Below are 18908 nucleotides of genomic sequence, written 5' to 3'. Positions count from 1 at the left end.
GATCATCATAAAAAATATCAGAGTCATCTTTCAATAGCGGTATTACAATATAAATTATGATCACATACAGAAATAAGAGATGAAGCAGATGTTTGCTCATTATTACGTGTCCTGCCTGCTTTCAGATTTAAAAATCAGCCTACGACTACTATGGCAACATTTAAAATGATAAACAATCATTAACTAATGACGGAACCGAAGAAGATAATTTCCTTTAAACCTTTAATTTCTAGGTAACCATTGTTTTCATTACTTAAAGGGATGATTAGAACAATGTCAGAAATCTAAACACCACAAACCTCTTGAGTGCCTTCTAATTGTTTCTAATCTTACATTTGTCACACAGTAAGCCAGTGGTTTCAGGACATTTTACATTTTAATTAGTTTGCAAACACAATAAAGGGTGCTAATTTGATTTTATAGTTTGAGTAACAGTGTCATATTTGGTCTGTTCAGAGAAAAAGAAAAGCCGTAGGTTTAAAACCCAAAGTCCAAAAGACACATCCTTTTTCTTCCCCCAGCACTGGCACATGGTAAATAAATAAATAAATAAATATATATATGCATGTGCGTAAATGTGTAAGTCAATATTTGTGTCTATATAGAAATATGTTTATCTCCCTATAGAAATATCTCCATCTATCTCCAGTGAAGCACATTCTGCTTATTGAAAAGTACTGCAGAAAGCAATTCTGAAATTGTCATCTGAGGCTAACATGCAAAATCAAACAAAGAGAGAAAGAAATTATTACCCATTCCAGTCGACAAACATCTGCCTGATTTATATCTGTACTCATGAATGCTACAGCATGTGACTGCACACTATGTCGCTGGAAGTCTTGACTTGGTGTGGATGTCAGTCTTACACAAAATGAACACTAAGAGTATTTGCTCCGTGCTTACAAATCCCCTCCCCCAGCCGCTCCATTACTCATATAAACAGAGATGAGCGACTCGGCGGGAGCGTGGGATGAGCTCCGAGGACTCCAGCGCCAGCTGCCAGACTGCCAGCCCCAGCCATGCCGCCCTGCCTTATTTATAAACCCCGCTCATCCCTCCGCCTTTGATGTCTTCCTGATGCCTACTTTTTTTTTGCACACAACCTGGATGGGATGGACAGATTCTTGACCATGGTTAGCCTCAGCAGTTGCACCTTCTTTAAAAAGGTACTGAAGAAAATAGAAATGTTCCCTCAATTTACTACACCCTGGCACACGCGTTGAAACATTAACCAATGATCCCCCGACCCGGTCCAGCCAACGGCTGGAGAGAGACGTGGTTGAGCTAGGATCAAATACACCTGCATGTGAATTACTTTTTCTTTCTTTCTTTTTTAATAAATAGAGAAACTAGTTCAAGGCTCAATGTTTTCCAAACATACTTGTTATCCTGAGCTTTGGCACTGTACTTTGTATGACACTGTAAAGGACTCCTAATGTTTTGCTAAAAGCTTTAAAAGCAAGAAGGCATTTGTTCCTAAATTCCAGGTATATTGAGCTTGCATATAAACACTGTTTGAATTGGAGCCTTCCACAGCAGAACTGGCACAAACCCACTATGAAATGGGGTATTTGCATTCTCCCCGTGGCTCAGGAGCTGCAGCCGGGAAGGTCTGTCTGCAGCACACACGAGGACCGTCCCACACGCCCCACAGTATGACTTTAAATCACTTTAAGCCATTCCAGATCAGACACACAATTAACAAGAAAGCATCAATAGGCATTAATAACGGAAGAGAAGGTCCCTGCCTCTAGTATCTACTCTGTAAAAGAAAACATTTGAAATAGTTCCAGTCACACTTGAAACAAAGCCATTAACATTTGCTCCCTAAATCATCATAAATAAATGCATTATTCGAAGATTATTTATATTTCAGCTATATCCATTTTGTTCTCTTGAGCTAGGAAATATGACTAGGACCGAAGCAATAATTTACAAGTCACACACTTGCTTTAATTTTATTCATTTTTTGTTTAATTTATGACATATTCATGAGCACACTGCACATTTCTTGAATTTGTTATTCATAATTATTTTAAAGCAATTTTACACACATGTTGTGGCTTAGTCCCAGTCAGTTTTCCTGATGACATTGGACGTTCAGTATGCACTGGACAGCTAAGTGAATATCCCATGTTTTTTTCTGCTCGCTGGTGGAGAAGGACTTCTGGCATGATTACCTGAGAATATCTGAAACAATTCAATTTCTTCATGTTTGTGCATATGGCTTTCAAATTCATTTTCTGAAAGCATTTGTGGCAGTGATACCTGAAAACTTGTACGTTCCCAGAAGGTGAGAACATAAGCAAAGCAAACTAAAGTAAAAAATCTAATAAATAAGTACAGAAAAAAGTTTGCATTTATTTGCCACCTCTTTAGTCTAAGTGCCTGAAACGGGAGTATGAGAGATACGACATACTACCAGTTCAAACACTTTCTTTTGTGTGCATTTGACAACATGTTTGCTTTTGCCAGTTTGTGTTTTTTTTCCCTTCCTTTCTTTCTTTTTGCTTCCTGATATATCTGAAGGAGGGGAAAACTCAGCTACTGGAATGTCCACTGGGACCCTTGATGGGCTGCTGGGAACTTTTTTTGCCTCTACTTCAGTGTGATTCAAAGGATCAATATTAGCACAGCATAGGTGCCCTGTACGCTTGCGGTTTGGGATGCGAACCAGAACACCCCCATGCCTGCAATCAGCAGGTGACGATGCCCCAGGAGGGCAGAGCTGCTGCTGTTCACGGCAGGCAGGCATGGAAGGGCCGTCAGCAGAGACGTACACCTGGTACAATACAAACTGCCTAAACCTCCAAGTTCAGACCTTTGGAAGCAAAAGGGCGTTGATCCACTTGAAGCCTGCCCACAAACATGCCTGTGCCTTGCTGACTCAAGGAGCCTCTTCTTGAGATTACGGCTCATCCCGAGTTTGCTAATCATTACAAAGGGCAAGTGCATTTAGAAGATGGCAACGCACAAGAAATTATCTTCCCTGCAAAATCTGTAGGTGCGATAGCAATCTAGAGCCCAGCAGGGAAAGCCACTTCACCTGCTGAGTCCTGGCAAACATTTCAGGGACGACCACGCAAAACACAGCCAGCTGCAAAATGCCCACAGTACAAGCTAACACTCCTCGTGTTCGGAGAGCTGGAGGAGCACAAGGGCACGCTTCCCACCTTGGGCTGGTTATCTTTCCCACACTTGTCATCATTGTGGCTGCTACCTTTACCCATCAACAGGAATTCAGAGGGACCATTTCAGCACTCCTTGGATGCCAGTTTTCTATCAGCATGCTGCTTCCTTGTTTCCCCGAGCAGCAGATCCAGCTGGTGTCGTTTAAACAAACCTGTCCCTCAGAGCCCACCAACCCGGCTGGCCCCGCAGTGCAACCACCACCATTTGTGATGCTGCCCACTACTGCAGAGGATGCTGAGGTTGTAACATGGGGTTTCACAAGGAATCAAGCAAGAATGCAAGATGAACAAAGATCTAATTCAAACGCAAGCATTTGTAACCATAAAGAACAAAAGGTGTGATTATTAACTAGTATGCATGTGGTGTGGACTTTGTTTTTCAGCTGACTACTACTTGGTGGTAAAAGTCTTGTGCTCCCGATTAAGTGAAAGCGTGTGAAATGGATATGTCATGAATATCAACAAGCCATGATGACAACCATATCTTAACAACTCTTCCCATTCTGGAATACGTCTCATTGCCATCTCGGTTGTGAATTCTCAGGGAAAAGAAAATTATTTATAGGAATCTGCCCAGAGACAAGAATGTTTTCTTCCCCTCCATGTTTGAAAGGGTCCCTGGGTGTTGTCTGGAAATAGGTAGTCACTGCAAATCACACCGAGATTGCTGCTTGCCATTCGACATGCGGGATTGGTTTTTCTTGGAAGACCATCAGACGCTAACTCGTGATCGAGCGGGACACAAGGAGACTGTGCAGGAGAAAAGAGAAGAGGAAACAACTTGTCCCTGTGCCAGTGGAGTGAGAGAGGGAGACAGGGAGCCGGAGAGGGGAGAGGCAGGGGGTATGCCCCCAGCCCGCTCCTTCTGCACCGTGTGGCAGGAGAGGTCGCATTTTCGAATCACACGCTTCCCACACCTGCCTGGGCCACAGCCAGCCCCCCCATGCTGTGCCAGTCTCCAGCATGCTGTGGTAGCAGGGTGCAGGAGGAGGCAGCCACCATCCTCCTGCCGAGCTGTTCCTTCCCCTGCACGTGGCTCACTGGGGCAAGAGGGAGGGGAGAAGTCATGCCCTCAGCTTTTTCTGTTTGGGTAGGGCAAACAACTTTTGCTGGCCACAGTCACGCTGAGCTCCTTCCCAACACCCCTTGGGCTGTCTTGAAACTCCTTGCCTACCTGCAGGAGAGCAAAAGGAGGAGCACACAGGCACGGTCATCACAAGTGGGTAGTGAAAGGGAAGGTGAGGTGCAGAAGCTGCCACTGCCACCTCCTCTGGGCAAATCCTCACTCGTGCACACCTGCCTTAAAAAACCTGAAAGCATTTAGTCTCTGATGTAATATAACTGCCCTCAGTAATGTGAAATTAAGATTTAATCACTCTTTTCTTCTTCCTAGATGGAAACTTGTACCTTGCCTACTCCCCCCAAGCCGTAGCTAAGCTCTGCGGTGCCAAAACACCAGCAATGCCCTATGTGTTTTTATTGCAAACCGTCACACCTGAGAGGTTAAATGCAAACCCAGTGTTATGCATGGCATAGGGAGTTAGATTATCTGTAGATGTAGACCGGCAAATCTTCGCTGACTAAATGTACCCCAGGAAGAAGCTGACCTGATGATCCCGAAGCCCAAAGCCTGTTCTTGTGAGCTGCCTACAGACCACCATAATCGAACAAGGACAATCCAGAGGCATGTGCACCAGAGAATTAAAGATCAGGTGTTAGAGATAAGCTCAGTAGCAGGCTCTGACCCACAAAGCAAGTGACAGAGGAGCTCAGGGTTAATGCTGCTCAGATCAGCTAGATGTTTCCTCGAAGACAGAGGTCCTCTCTGTTCACGAAGCCACAAAACAGCATCATTGCTCAAAAATTACATGTTCCCCTCCAGCACTCTCATCAGTCTATGCAAGCATCAGGACATTGCAGGTGATCAGGAGAGGATCAGAATGTAAGGAAGGAGACGGCTACACTGCCCACCCACTCAGAAAATTGACAAGCTTGTGGCCACTGCTCTCCTGCCACTACCACTCTCAGCTGCCCAACTTGCAGGGACACTGTCTGCCCAGCAGGACAAGGGACACAGGAGCATTTCCAAGCCTTGCCGCCTAGTACAACTCCCAGCTCTGGGCTAAACCCAAGGACGGCAAGTTCTGTGCAGGGGAAAGAGAAGTACTCAAGAACGGGAGCTGCCGAGGTCAGCCATGGTTAAACACTGCATATGGTGGAAAAGGGTAAGCTACCACAAGAAGACAGCACCTCCACCAGCCACCTTCTTTACCTGCATCCCCAGGGAGGCAAGTGATCGCTGCACTTACCATCTCCCTGTTACCAAGTCAGCCTCACTTGAGTCATGTCCATGCCAAGAATGCAACATACTATGTAAAACACAGCCACCCCTAGATGCACAAATAAGCCAAGAGAGAACAGCTGTGGTTTCGGGGTACCTGACTTTAGCAGGTTAGTTACAGTAGAATTATCTCTTTTGTAGGAGTCTGATTATCATTGGAAGTCCAATGTAATTCAACCCTCCCCATAACACTGTTCTCTAGATACACATAGTATGGCTGATGTGTTGTTATAGGGAGGGTGTTAAAAAAAACAGTGGCCTTCACACAGCTGAGGTCAAGCTATGTTGGCACTTTGTCAAAATCAGTGGTGTAGCCAAGAGTTTTTAATGAGCCTGGAATGCATTACCTCATTTGTCATACCTGGATCACTTACTCATGCTGAGTCCAAAATAACCTTGGACCTTGTTGGCTGCTCAACAAACCATGTAAGTAAACAGTACTGTACTCATGCCTAAAACATGTACCTTTTTCTTGCTTGCTCCACATTACTTACTCTAGAGAACATCTAAGCAATTGTAATGCCCATGATCAAAGTTCTTGCCTTTTCCAGGCCTCTCTGATCTGCATAAGTATTTCCTGATATGACTTTTGATTCTGGCTTGCTGGCACTCCAGTTTCTCAGAAACACTTCAGAAGTGGGAAAAAAAAGAAAAATGGAAAAGGGAAGGACAGCCATTGCCTTCATTTGCTGAGAAATGTACCAGGATAGCCGCTCAGCATTGCTAATGCACTTACAACTTATACTGCTAACCAGATTCTGGCTGCCTGTTGTTTTTGTGACCGTGTTTCTGTCCTGTGGAAAGATGAAGGAAAAGTATGTAACAACAGCATTTTTGCCAACTGCGAGAGTATGACAACCCAAAAAAACCCCAAACCCCGAGCCTGCAAAAATGTCCCGGGCCATCAGCAAAGAAGGGCCAGTGGAAGATCTGGGTCTACATTTAAGGTAGGCTTACACAGTCAGGTGAGCTCTAAACCTGAGAGGTGGGAGTGCACCAGAGGGAGGTAATCACAAAGCCAGGATTAAGGTGGGGCACTGGAAGGTGCAAGAAGTTAATAAACAGGGATGTACTGTAGTGCTGGGTTCAGAAGAGAAGTGTGCTCACATGAGGCAAGCTGCAGCACACCTGCTAAATGCATCAACAGTCTCTCCTCCCTGTAGGACACCTCGCAGAACGTCTCCTCACAGAATCCTTTTGCACTATGCCAGTCCTTCATACATCTTCCAGTTTTCAGCACACGTACAAAAGCTGCGATACCAGAATGCTTGGCCCTAAGCTGCAAAACCATCAGTAGATACAGAACAGACTAGGACAATTTCCCTCTTAGGCAGGTGGAAACGGCAGGATGTGTCAGATTGCAGAGCTACTCATGACTCAGGTGCCAAAGAGAAGCTGGAGGTGGCATATGGAGGTGCCTGGCCATCAAAGTCAAGGTGAGAAGAATGGTCCCAGATCTCCAGAAAATCCATGAACTGACCATGCCTGCTAGCAAGTGGCAAATAGCTGGTTGCTGAGGACACCCCTAAAGCAGCCCGGTAAAAGTTAGCTCTTGGCTGAAAAACATGCTTACATGTTGCACCTTTTAAAATGTAATGAATAGAAAGTTAACAGTTTTAATGGTTTTAACACTTACCCCTCTAGGGGGCTTCTGGCATTCTGCAATATCTGAAAGTTAAGAAAAGCATATTGCTATATTTAAACACGGTCTCAAAAACTATTCAAAGGTTAGTTAATCTTGCATACTGTTCTGCAGTCCCAGCTGCTTCCTTGATTTCCTTGTTGCCTCCATCTTTGTTTTCTCTCCTTCACCTCATTCCCTTTTCTGCATCCTGAGTTCAGGATCTTATATTTCATTTATTTTCCTTTCACCCCTCAAAGTTTATTTAAAAGCTTCTGCCTCATGGAAACAAGGTCCGAGAAGGAGGGCCTGAGGCATTTACTGCCCAGGCATATTGAGCAGAGCTGGTGAAGAGAAGCAAGTTGCAACCAACCTAGTACTGCATCAAAGGGTCAGAAATTAAAGTGGCCAGAAAACACAGCAAAAGATCAGACTACACTAAAAAAACCCAGACCTTTGTTTAGGAAACAACAGTATCAACTGAATTTGGGGAATCTCTCTACAGGATCCTAAGCACACCTATGGAAGTCAGCGATGAGCACCTACCAACAACCAAAGCTCTCATTGAGCTCTGGAGGTCACATAGCCTCTCCTCAAACACACCTCTTGCTTGCTCAAGCTGCATGTAAAACAATTTGAATATTAAAACTATTTTTACTAGACTTTTTCTAAATGCAAACACTTGTTTGTTCCTTTCTTTATAACTGACCATGCCAGACCTGACCTGGAAACTCTGGAGTACAGCAGCAAACAACCTTGCAGGGAAAACTAAGGATCCACGCTGCTTTCTAACCCACATGGAGAAAGAGTGGAGTTGTGTAGCCATTTCTGAAAGTTTTGGTTTGGAAATGAGATATCCCATGCTCCATGTGGGGAAAATCAATTTGCTACCTCTCTAAAGAAAACATTCCTCATTTGGAAATAAGTGAAACAGACACTTCCTTGTGTGGATTAATGTGGAGACATATGACTTGCTGCAGACTGTTGTTTTGACCCCCCTCCTGACCAGACAATCTCTGAAAAAAGCAAAAAGGTGGTACTTTTCATGGATTACAGTTCAGACTAGCATTGCTTTTAATAGAAAATTTAGAGGCATTGCAAATATCAGGTTGGCTAATTATGCCAAAAATTGAATGTTTTTCATTTCCATGGAAGACAGGGACAAGATTCAGGATGAGGCTTGGAGTCTCATTTTCTTCATTTCAGCATGGTTGGAAATGGAGACTTTTGCTTGATCTGGGCTTCTTTATGTCCTGCTAATTTGGGTTTTAAAAAAATTGAAAAAGTTGGGTTTTTTTTTTGGACAAAATCTATACATGTGTTAGAAATTATGGAGTGTGGTAAATTGAAAAGGGAAGCTGAAGACTTCAGAGAAGAATCTATGCCTGACAAATACGTGACATTCAAGTAGACCTTAGAGCAAATTAAAATAATAATAAAAAAATGCAGGCCTATTACTGGCTACAGATGACAGGATTGTTATTAATGATTCAAAAAGAGGCAGAGGTGTTTGGTAAATATTTGTTCCATATTTGCAATGAAGCCAGATGATATGCTTGCAAAAGAATATAATTAAAGCCAGTCAATTGACTTGGTTTTACAGAAACCAGATCTTAAAAAACAGAAAAGAAAAACAAACAAAGCACCTTATTTTATACTTGGAAACTACAAGCTTGGTTAGAGAAACTAGCTGCACGCATAGAACTTACCTGCATTTCAGTAAGACAGTTGATTTAATACTAGATAACACTTTGATTAAAAAACAGCACTACATAATTTTATTCAAGCATATATTAAATGGATTAAGAACTGGCTAAATCATAGAGCTAAAAGCAGGCATCAGTAGGGAATTTCTATCAAATGAAAATATTTCTGGTGGGATTCCAGAGGGGTTGCTCTTAGCCTTGCTAGTATTCAACATTTTTGTCAGTGAAATAAAATTAAGGTCCCTGACAGTAACATTAACGCTGCCACAAGGACTGGCACAATGCTAACACTGGGTCATACGTACGAGTAGTCAGAAGGAAAAATGGACCACGCAAACACAACGCTCTTCAGTACAGCTCCAGCATGAAACCCGTGAGCAAGGACCACAGGTCCCATTGACCAAGCCAAAGGTGACATTTCACAGGCCACCCCCCACAGGAAATTCAACATACCCTGACAGGAAGATGTGGTGGCCAAAGGGAGGTCTGCCCTCAAGGAGGAGGTCGGAATAACTCAAGCTGTGCTGGATTTAAGCAAAAATGACTGAGAAGTGACTTCACCGAGTAATACGAGCGTCTCAAAGGTGAGAAAAAGCTGGTACTCAGAAGCGAGGAGGCATAACCAGGCATGCCTAGGCACTGCAGTCCACATATATGATCTAATGCCAGTATACGGAGGCATGTGTACGACCAGCTTTCAGAAGACCTTTCAGGAGAAGCCTGAGCCAGACACAACAAGCTGGCGTGCAGTGCAGGAAGAAATGCGTGCAATTTGAGGGTCTTTGTCAACATATCAGACTGGAGCTGGGCGTCCCACCTCAGCCACGGTGAGGGCCGGGTCCAGGCTGCTGCCAGGAGAGCCTTGCCGCTGCGGGTGGCTGCAGCAGCCTGGCTGGCTGCACGGAGGAGGCGTCCAGCTGTCTGGCTGTGGTCCTTGCTCAAACAGCTGTTTCCCTTCTCCTTCAGAAAAAAGGTGGTGAACTGGATGAAAGCATTTGCCGGTAATTTTGGCTGATGAGCCACTACTGGGGGTTCATACCAGATTAGATGACTCAGTCGTTCTTCTGGTGAGAAACCATATGAGTATAGGATCAAATACAGTGAAGTACTGTGCTACGCAGGACAAGGAACACGAAGAACTGTAGCCTTGATTCAGCAAAGTACATGCCTAACTCGTAAAGACCTGGAGCATGCAAAGACCTCTGATGACCTCACTGGGGCTATTCACATCTTTGAGGCTGAGCCTGTGTTAAGCATCGAACACGACCAAGCCAGCATGACTCTCTCTGTCACTAACAGGAAAGCAGCATTCAAGCCCTGAACAAAGAAATCGTCGTATCTCATCATGAAACACCGCATGCTTGGGCAGCGTCACAGGATCAGACATGGGGTCATCAAGTTTCCCTTTCCCTCAGAAATCTGCTGTCAATCTCCAGCCTCTAAGCCCTCTGCCCTCAAAGGTCACCTCCTGGGAAGCTGCACCCGGCAGACAGGGGCTTCACTTTCTGTAGGAGGGTCACAGCAATACTCAAGACGTGCACATCTGACTTCTCAGAATAGTCTGGGTTAAAAAAGAAAAAAAAGGAAAAGCAAAGAGAGGAAAGAGTGAGCAGGCACAAACGGATTATGTAATAGCCAAGGCAAAAGCAGCGCAAACACAGCAGCGAGAAGTGAAAATGCACAGCAAACCCATGCAAGTCAGCCTCTCATCAAAACTCAGCAGAACACCCAAGGTAGACTTCCCATTAGAGGGCTTTAGGAAATAAAAGGCAAATAAAAACACACGGCAAGTCTTAAGGCGGCTTTCCAAGCAATATTTCCTTTTCTCTCCAGTAAAAGCCAGCATTTGTGAAATTGCTGTCGAGCAGAGTCAGCAGTACCCAATGGAGGCGTGACCTACATACCTCAGAAGTACAATAGATACATAGCCAGTCACATCCACGTAGACAGACAGATGAGGTGCGCTAATTGACTCGTAAAGGATGGACACTGTGCATGAATCTAAACAGGCAGAAATTCATGCAAGAAGCGTAAAATGAATGGCTTCCTGAGACCTTGCTTTTGGGAATGACAACAGCAGGTAGGAAGCAACGATCACCCAGTTGTTCACAACGTGAAAATGACAAATATATTATTTAAATCTCTTGCATTTCTGATTTGTAACTGATTATATAAGAAAGAAATTTTTTTTTTTTAGTGGAAGAATTATAATTTTCTTTCATTTTTTTTCTTTGCACTTGATCATTGCACTGTGAAGTAATCAAAATGTTAGGCATAATCAACCTGCATGAAGATATTAGTAAAGTGACACGCAGCAACTAGAGAGTAAGCTCCTCCCTTGATGCCTACACTCAGCTGCCACCACAGCGAGGACTACACGGTGCGTTAGGTGCAGACAGGAGCAGCAGCCGTAGCCTAAGCCCTCCTCCCATTCACCTCTTTGGGTCATCACCAGCTTCACCAGCAGCAGTTGGCTTGCCGGGCACCCCATCACAGTGCACACAGCTGTGAAGAGGTTCAGGAATAACTCTGCTTCTGCGCAGAGCTTGGGCCAAAGCCCTTGCTCCCCTGGGGACCTGCACACACCTGACACAGCGGTTTAATGCTGGGGTGCGGAGGAGATGCTGCTTGGCGTTGCTGAGCAGAGGAGGGATCTGCACTTTTTCACCGGTAAAACACAGCGGTGGAACTCCGGTAACTTTGTCAGGTTGTCTCCAAGTAGAAAGGGAATCCATGTAACTACCAAAGGACACGAAAAATGGTGGTTTTAAAGTCCTGATGGTAAGATCACGTGCCCGGTTTAAACGAGTGCAAGCCCTGTGAACTCAGTGTAATTGTCCGAAACATCAACACAAACAGAATTGAGCCCATCTCTGCGTTACAGCCCCAGTAAATCTCTAGCACTCACAAAAATCCAAATAAAACCGAGGCGTATTCATTAATTTATCTGAGCAGGGAAGGGTTTAAACTAAATATGAAGTCAGTTGTGCAATATTCTTTCGTCGTCAATACTGGTTCTTAGGAAATTATCTGAGTGAATTAAGTGGAAGGACTATTAAACAATTTACACACTTCCTTGTGTTTCAGATGTCTAATTATAGCTGTGTTTGTCTCTCCCCGCAGAACTGTTGTATACCACATGGTATGCATATTTCAGCATCCAGCATTATTAACTCATGACCGACTGTCAGTTGATCATTATCTAACACATGGGGTCTGCAAAAAAAGCCTTATTTGGGCAAAAGCAAGCTTCTGACCCGCTCCTGCTGTATTTTCCCCCAGAAGAACTTCAGTTGGATTATTATTTGCTGTCAATGGAAGCTCAGAGGTTACATATGTGAAATCTGCAGACAGGAAAATAAATCCTTACCGAGTTTAAACACTTAGTTGATATTAAAACCATCTCTCCAGCTTGGTTGGTTTAAAGAAAACTCTCAGTTGCCCTCTAGTGTCATCCGGCTGCCATGCCAGGCAGCCTGCTCGCCGCAGCCAAGGTCACAAAATTTAACCTGATTTCATGAGATGAGCTTTACTATACGTGTAATATTTCGTATAAAAGGGTGAGGGGGGATGCATTTCCCTCCTGGAAATTTCAAGGCTTGGGCCCCTGGAAGCCCAGAGCTTGCATAATGTTTACTGCTGTAATTGCAGCACATGACACACGTGTTTTATGAGCGAGAATCTCTGAAATCACTCTGCATGCTGCACTCCATAAAGTTCATTCATAACTAAAAATAGACTAATGTACAAACTGATTTAGCATTATACTGAAGCTAAGGAACATAGGGAGTCTGCAGAATTCCCTAATATGGAAGAGAAGCTGAGTTTTCAAAAGCAGCAGTTTATTTGTTTCTGAAAATGGACAACATATGTAAAAGATTTAATATACAGAACCAGGTGTATATATAGCCTAGATCTTCATATGTGCCCATTTTCATTCTATATAAAGACTTTATACAGCCTGAAACTATAAATTTAATAATAGATTACTAAATTAAGTCTGCACAATCACTTCATAAAAAAAATAATTTCAATTTAAAATACAGCTGTAGGGGTTTGGACAATTTCCTGCATAATAGAGGCCCATCCCTGAAATGTAAATAACACCGGTATTAAAACAAGTCAATCAGGCACATCAGGAAAAAAAAAAAAAGGTACATGAAAACATAAATGCATTTTCCAGCCTATCCTAAGTAAGGACGCCAAACCTTTATTTTATGCGAATGCTGCTTTGATAAATCACTACTGCTTCGGCCGGCTTTTTTTTGTTTCTTTTTTTTTTTTTTTCCAAATGTCCTGTTTTTTCCTAAGAGAAGTCCAGGGCTGATTAAGTCTTAACATTTTGAATGCACCAAACCATCAGGGTTTTGCAATAAGAATTATTCACTTCTTTCCTGTGTACCATTAGCATTCTTAAAACGCTGATACTATAAAATTAAACAGCGTACTCCTCAGAAATGCATGACATCGCCTGCTCTGTCTTTTTCAACTGCAATTGTGCATTTTTAAAATTCTCTTCTTTCTCAATGCCTCCTCCCCAAACAAATACCTTCGATAGCTGTAAGATTACAAAACCATGTTAGACTTTTTTTTTTTTTTTGAAACTTACAGGCCACCTCTAATATTATTGACTGATTACACAGTAAAAATGACAAATATTACTTTATTTGGTATATATCCTAAGTTAATTATAAGGCTTTCTCTTCTTAATTTGACAAGACTGAAATATCACAAGAAGTACATATGGCAATTCAGAAAATATAAGCAGGGAAAAGGTGAAATGAACATTTGAAAAGACAAATGATTTGATTTGCATAAGCAGGTATCTGTAAGGCACCGCCTTTCTCCACTGCCTGAATAGCACTTTCCAGTTGCTCTCGCTCTCACAGCATAGCTCACAAGCACAGTAATTGTGCTTTCTACCCCAAGCGTTGCCCCTGTTGGCGACAGGAGGCTTTTGCTGGCAGCACCCAGTGATGCTGTGGGACAGTGTGAAGAGGAGACACGGTAGAGCTGGGTAAGGAAGCAGCAGGGAGGTGCCAGACCCCATGTCCAGGGACCCTGACCCACTGGCTCCAGCCACACGCACTGCCCCAGCAACCCCACTTTTCAGGGGAAGGCTGTCTCTCAGCTTCAACCTAAGCCAGGGCCCCGAAATACCAAAATTGCTACTGAAATAATAAAGAGGCTATTACAGTCCTGTTTGACAGGGCTTGGTCAGGGCTACACTATTTGCTCTATGCTCCTGGTGACCAAACCCTGGCTCTCAAGTTGCAGGAAGCTTGTAGGGTTTCCAAGCCCAGCTCCCAAGCCAGGGGACGTATCAAGCCCAGCAGGGGAACAGAGGTTTGGGAGTGACTTTAATACTGACCTGTAAAAGGCCATTGCAATAGGGACACAACTGGCTGCTGAACCCAGCGTAATCCGGCTGTGTCGGAGCTCGCCTGCTCCCAGACCCGTAACTCAGGGGAAGGTCGGGATGCCTGGCAAGCCACGGTCCCCCTTGCCTGCAGACTGCTCGCCTGGGCTGTGCCTTTCTTTAACTCTGCACAATACCTGATGTTGTGCTCTGTGGGATTAGGCTGCTGGAAGACGGTGGGAGGTTCAGAAAGCTCAAAATCTTGTTTTCTCTGCCTCATGAAATACACAGCAAGAATTTTATTGACTAATTCTCATCAGTCCCCTCCTCCTGATAGCATCTGGAAGGGCTTTCACATTGTACGGGAATCCTCATCCTTACTTCCAATAAAGGGATTGCTCCGCTCCCAGACTCACCCGCTCTGCCTGCTTCTGGATCTAGGTTTTTCCTAGAAACCTCCCCACCAGCCATGACCTGACGCTGCTTTGTTTAGGAAACCTGACAAAGTGACATGAGTGGCCAAACCTTCTGTGTATCTAATTTTAAACAGATAAAAGTAGCACCAAGACAAACCAGTGCCTCTCCTGGATTTACAAGTACACTATTAAGTAGACTTGGACTTCAACTAAGGTGAATATGAAGATTCATTGTCCCGAGAGATAAATATTGACTGAGGAAAAGCAAAGGTCAAATTGGTCAATATTTACTCAAGAAACTCTAAATCTTGATGCAGTGTAACGTACACTCTGAATGTCTTAATCAGCTGCCTCTGGAGATCTTTTTGTTATGACTAAGGATTTCAAAAGTATAATCTTCTCCCTTCTAAAATTCATATTTTAAAAAAAAGAAACTCACACACACCTACTGCAAATAGGAAGCTTTCCGTGCCTATGGCCTCAGCAAAAGGAGATGTGTTGATGTGCAAATGCTATCTGCCCAGTCCGCATGCCAAAACTCAGTAGCCCTGACCTCTGAAGACATGAACAATAAAAACTTTCTGACTCATCACATGACAGTATTTCAGATTACCATGAACAGGAATTTCTTCTTTGGTAAGGATTAATACACTCCCTTCTCCCTCCATCTCAAATATCTGTAAAGTAAGGCTGAAATTTTATCTCAGGCTTCCATTTCACATAAGGAATTACTTTGAGACAGTGCCAATCAAGAGTTTTGGGGGAGTTATAGTCCTATTATTTACTGTGGCAAGTATATTAGACCTATTATTTATCTAAGGTTTCAAGCTTACTGCCTGGTTTCTGAAGGTCTTCTACCGTGCTATTTTTGCCTGAAGCCACAGCACTACGGACTCTTCTTTCCACAGAACAACACTGTTGAAAACAAAAATTCCAGGAAATTTATAAATGCTGACTTTTCTGAAGATGCAGGAGGAAGAAAGACACTTGAATCCTCTGGAGTTTCAATGGGGTTATTTCCCGAATTCCCCTCAGCACCTTCATATGGCCACTCAATGATCGGGAAGGTACCAACCCCCCTACTCCTCTGTTCATTCAAATAGTCTAGCATGGCGGGTGAACTCCTATTTCTAACCTTTGTCTTCACTAAACAGTCAAACATAGCACAGATTTGTTGCAATCACCATGGAGATCAGCTGGTTTCAAATTAGGCACAAACTGTTTGTTTCCTTTGCTATTTTTATTGTGTTTTGAGCCTATTATGCTCCTCCCACCCTGCCCTTTCTTTATCTTTACTTGCAAATGAGAAAATCTTACTTTATTGGGAAGTCAAATCCTAGCCATAGCTGCTCCTGAACTCAGTGGGGGGATGGCGGTGGTCCCCCCTTCTCAATTGCCTTCCCTCGCTGGTTGGCAACCAGTAAGTCTGTATGAGGTCAGACTCTGCAGATGAGATGACACAGAAGGTGCAAATAAAGTCCCTGTTAGCTGGAAGAAAAATGTGAGCCTTACCCTATGCAATTTCATAGTTAGGCCTACTAGGGATGGAAGAATTAATTTATTCTCTGCAAGAGGGAATAATAGGTAGGCTTTGGTCTCACGTCTGCAATGGCATGAATGAACCACCAAGGGCTGCCACGAGAGAAATGGCATTATCCTGGAGTAAGAAAGAGGGACCGGGATGGGGACCATGCAGCAAAGGGGGGCAAAAGGTGAGCGCCTGGCACGAGGAACTGAGGAACAGGAGGACTGAAGCAATGGGGAGTGGGGGAAGCCAGACTTCTGGGCTGTTTGGGTTACACACAGAAAGCAAATAAATCCAGCACCACCAAGCCAGGTGCAAGTGTCACCCTTCCACCGGGAGCTATGTGGGCTACCGCAGCCAGAGGCTACTGAGCACCTTCTTGCCATGGAAAGGCTGTCCTGCACCACTGAAAGCATGGAAGACTTTTTATTTGACTCCCAAAGACATGACGTCTCTAACAGAAGTTCTTTGGAGGTGCAGAAAAAGGCACAAGGACCGATAGTGCTGAATGTAGGTTTCCCACAGCCCAAGTCAATGGGCTCCCTGTGCCAAAAATGCAGCAGGCTGGGATCTGACAGTCCCAAAGATGCATATGCCAAACGCAAGCCTTTCCCACAGTTCTGTGACAGGTACCTCGCTGCCTGTAAAACAGCATCAAGTCTCCACTAAAACATCCCTCTGCTTCTGGAATCATACACAATCCATAATGTGGAACTTAAGTTTAAATTCAAAGACCAATTAAAAAAAATAAAATCAATGAAATGCTTTTATGAAACAGGAGATTGATCTGCAGCTTAAAACTTCCAGTAATGTAATATTTTAGAACTTTAATAAATAATGCTTTTATCTTGATTGCAAAATAATCCCCTGCCATGAAAACACGAAGCAGAGGTAGGAAACTGTTCAACAAGAATTAAAATGTCACACTTTGCACAGAACGGAGCATTACCATTATTGGTGAAACACATTTTTCATACTTGTTAACACAAAATTAACAATTACATACATCACTTAATTCTATAAGTGCGTATCTCTCGAAGTACCCATTAGCTAACCATGCCTAGTTCAGTTTTAATATACATGCAGGCTTTGCAGCACAGAGGGGATGTAACTATGCGAGCGCTGGCACAGTAAACCCTGAAATGGCAAGTGCTATTAAATTGAGATGCAATCACATCGAAAGGGAAACATTAACAAACAGCACACAATTGAGAAGAAAATACAGGGCGCTTGTGTTCTAATACATGTGCTTCAAAACCTTATATAACTATTCATTGTCTAGTTCATCTGGCCAGGGGCCCAGTTTGCTCTATGCTATGCTATACTAATTTTATAATAATAAACTGTTACACAAGCTTTTTGCAGTCATGCATATGAAGAGGTTGTGGAAGACATTACATTTGATTATCTTTCTAGCAAAGACACCATCTTGAAATTAAACATAGCCTGGTAGAAGTATATATGAGTTTAACAAAAAAATAAGAAGAAAACAAATGTGAGTATATCATTAAGATAAAAAAAAGAAAAAAAGAAAAAAAAACCTTTCAAAAAGGCTCTTTTCCTCCTCTGAATATCACCTTCATATTATGCCTGACAGATGAATACCACTAATCCCATAATACAATGCAAGAATCTGCATGTTCCTGGACTATGTTCGTTTGAAGACAATCAGTGATTTTTGGAAACGCATGTTGTTTTGTTTTTTTTTTTAAATACACCTCCTTTTTGTAAAAACAAGGCAAAAAGGTTTACAAAGCCAAAAGGAATGCATGAAATAGATGGGGTTTAAAAACTCTTTATGTTATTTGTTGCTTTAGCATGAACCAACATGAACCACTGAGGTGCTTCAGTTAAGATTTATCTGCACCACAAAACATTTATAGGATAGCAGTTGGAAAACATGGGGATGAGAGACACAGGGCACAAAAGCATATACAGTACAAACCAGATGCGATCCAGAAAAGTCATTTCATATTCCACATTTGTCTATGGAATTGTCTGAGAATTTTCTGCTGAACATTATTTCCAGGTTTATCACAGTGGTTCAAAACTGGCTATATTTAGTCACTGACCAGTGCCAGAAAACACTACCAGACTATAGGATCATGGCATATTTTAAGTTTGATATCTCATCAACCATCAAGGCCAGAAATAAATGCCGTTTATAATCAGAAAGAGTAAAAGCCTCAGACCTCCGAGATACACAAGGGATTTTTTTCAGCTCTAAGTCATGAGATATCAACCTCAAAAATCACATTATTCTGATTACCATTGTGAGTCTGCTACTTCCCAACCACCCCCTACATATTTTGATTTCAACATTTTAACATCTAATCTAAAAAACCCCACTAAAGCTAGTGAACCAATGTTTTATGCGGGGCCCCTGAGGCACTTCCACATGCAAATACCACCACCACATAGCAAAAGCAAAGAGTCGGCAGTCAAGTAGTACTGAAGTCGATGGGTGTAGGAGCAAACCCCAAAAAGCTTTAATGCCAGATTCTGATCTAAATCACATCACTGTCAATCCAAAGTAATTGACTCCTGTGGATTTACATGAGTGGAAAGGAGATCATAATCTTGGTCTTAACCTTTACCTTTGAAGTACAGATGGTCATAAATCCGATTTTTCTATCCAACAGGAAAATGTCAGAATTTCATCGTTTTCTTCAAATTGGGACAGGCAGTCAAAAAAGTTCTGAGCAACACTAGAGGGTAACTACCAGGCTCTTTAATTTTAATGTGTCTA

At 43.0% G+C, this 18908-nt stretch overlaps 1 protein-coding gene across 1 annotated transcript in view; it reads right to left on the bottom strand.

Moving 5' to 3' along the window:
- The window catches only part of ARID5B (AT rich interactive domain 5B (MRF1-like)), a 107825-nt gene that overhangs the window by 36904 nt on the left and 52013 nt on the right, over nucleotides 1-18908 (bottom strand). The window lies entirely within an intron of this gene.

Source organism: Haliaeetus leucocephalus, unplaced genomic scaffold (assembly GCF_000737465.1).
Source record: "Haliaeetus leucocephalus isolate CR32 unplaced genomic scaffold, Haliaeetus_leucocephalus-4.0 Scaffold229, whole genome shotgun sequence".
Classification (NCBI taxonomy): Eukaryota; Metazoa; Chordata; class Aves; order Accipitriformes; family Accipitridae; genus Haliaeetus; species Haliaeetus leucocephalus.
The sequence above is the reverse complement of the archived record's forward strand: the minus strand, read 5'-3'. Positions and strand labels throughout refer to the sequence as shown.